Here is a 2649-nt window from a genome sequence, read left to right as displayed (position 1 = left end):
ATAGATATGTGGAGGCGCAATGGCCCAGTGGTTAGGGCAGCGGACTCGCGGTCATAGGATTGCGGTTTCGATTCCCAGACTGAGCGTTGTGTGTGTTTATTGAGCGAAAACACCTTAAGTTCCACAAGGCTCCGGCAGGGGATGGTGGTGAACCCTGCTGTACTCTTCCACCACAACTTTCTCTCACACTTCCAGCCTTGTCACACTTTGTGTCATGCTGAATATCCCCGAGGACTATGTTAAGGGTACACGTGTCTGTGGAGTGCTCAGCCACTTGCACGTTAATTTCACGAGCAGGCTGTTCCGTTGATCGGATCAACTGGAACCCTCGACGTTGTAAGTGACGGAGTGCCATGCTGTCCAAGAGCATGGGCTTGCCCCTCCAAGTGCCAATCAGCCAGTTTACTCTTTTACTCTTTTACTTGTTTTAGTCATTTGACTGTGGCCATGCTGGAGCACCACCTTTAGTCAAGCAAATTGACCCCAGGACTTATTCTTTGTAAGCCTAGTACTTATTCTATCAGCTACTTTTGCCGAGCCGCTAAGTTACGGGGACATAAACACACCAGCATAGGTTGTCAAGCGATGCTGGGGGGACAAACAGACGCACAAGCATATACACACACATACACATATACATATCTACATATACGACGGGCTTCTTTCAGTTTCCGTCTACCAAATCCACTCACAAGTCTTTGTATGTTGTTGAGTGAGCCTCTGTGTTTCTGCTCAACGTACTGGTACAGAACTGATGAGCTCTTCTCTTCCTTAAGTTCCCTCCAATGTTCATTTATCCGCTCTCCTATGCTCCGCGCTGTTTCGCCTATGTACGTCGTTGTCTTGTTACTGCATCGTCCATCTGTACATCTTATACTATAGACCACATTTCTGACTTTACAGTTTGTTAGTGGACTAAATCTACATACAGTACAGTTCCTATCAGTACAGGGGGTTCTATTAAAAGGGTAGGTTCTACCGATAAGGGATTTGATAGGGTTGCCTGGCCTTTCAACAACCTTAATTCTTAGCTTAAGTTTATCCAGGGCCCTTCTAAAGCGGTATGCCAGTTGGTCTTCCCTATTTTCTTCTTAATCCTTTCAATGGTGTTCCATAATTTGCTCCTATAAAATGTCCTGCATGTGCGACCCTACAGAGTTAAAGAGACATATACAACATTTCATTCACCACATGCAGTTTTCAGGTTACAGCCATAAAGAAAGGATCAGAGTATACAAAGGAGCTATAAGGAAATTTTAAACCATCTGACGTAAAGATAGGAATGGGATTTTTTGCCCACTTTATCTATATAACCCAGTAGGCTGAAGTAATTGATAGATGAAATAGAGGTACATGGATGATTCTCTAGGCCTCTTCAGAGATTTTTTATAAAGCTCATGAAGTTAATTTAAAATATCCAAATATAAACAATTAAAAAATTGCAAAAACTCACATATATATGCATACTTTAACATATATAGATATACATAAATAAACATAAATACATATATGTACATTTAAATGTACTTACACAAATGTCTATACATGCACACCAATGAGTCAATTATTATTGTTATTATACATGAGGAGGACACATATATATACCCACCCACACATACATACACACACATGTATACATAAACATTCCGCTACAGACATGTTCCCTGGTACATACGCATTAGTTGCATTTGGAAAGGAGGACTGGTGCATTGGTTCCTATCACTATATTTCCAGCAACAAATTTTATTCAACAAAAACAATAAACAATAGTTAACAGAAACACTTAAATGACAGTCTGAGTGTCTGCCAAACAAATGGGAAGCATTAATTGAAGTAGATGGCGAATATGCTCTGGAATAATCATTTAAAGTTGTTTTTGTTACATGTTATTTTTTTGTTGCATAAAATTTGTTGCAAAAAAGCTGCAATAACTATGCAGCAACCCAATACATATGTATATGTATATATACGGATATATATATATATAGGAGAGTATTGTAGTTCGCTTGAAGCATTGTGTATTGCTTGTAAAGAATAAAAAGTTTAAGAATGGTACAACAATGCAATATATATTAATAGTTATCGCCAAGCCAACATGGCAGTACCAAAAATAGGACAAATGCTGCATGTATATATACATATGCTTAGATAGGTTTTGGTTACATTGGCCCAAGCCATAGCTAACTTAATAGCACTACCTGGGCAAGACATTTAGTAATGTATTTTTGTATAGTTATTTATTAGGCACCATTGCCCATTTGATTAAAGAGTTGTTCTTTGCAGTAGTATATCCGGGTGTAGGTGGTTTATCTGGAATTAGTGTCCAATGAAAGAAAGGTATGCATAAGTGGGCTGGTTACACCCCTGGCATAGGCCATGGGTTATAGTTTCACTTGGCTTGCCGGGTCTTCTCACGCACAGCGTATTTCCAAAGGTCTTGGTCACTGGTCATTGCCTCGGTGAGGCCTAATGTTTGAAGATCGTGCTTTACCACCACATTTCTGGGTCTACCTCTTCCAAGGGTTCCTTCAACCGCTAGGGTGTGGCACTTTTTCACACAGCTATCCTCATCCATTCTTTTATATATATATATATTGTATATATATATATATATATATTGTATATATATATATATATATATATTGTATA

At 39.0% G+C, this 2649-nt stretch overlaps 1 long non-coding RNA gene across 1 annotated transcript in view; it reads left to right on the top strand.

Moving 5' to 3' along the window:
• LOC106873916 (uncharacterized) overlaps positions 1-2649 on the top strand; it is an 11460-nt gene that overhangs the window by 7590 nt on the left and 1221 nt on the right. The window lies entirely within an intron of this gene.

The sequence above is a fragment of the Octopus bimaculoides genome, chromosome 11 (assembly GCF_001194135.2).
Source record: "Octopus bimaculoides isolate UCB-OBI-ISO-001 chromosome 11, ASM119413v2, whole genome shotgun sequence".
NCBI lineage: Eukaryota > Metazoa > Mollusca > Cephalopoda > Octopoda > Octopodidae > Octopus > Octopus bimaculoides.
The sequence above is the reverse complement of the archived record's forward strand: the minus strand, read 5'-3'. Positions and strand labels throughout refer to the sequence as shown.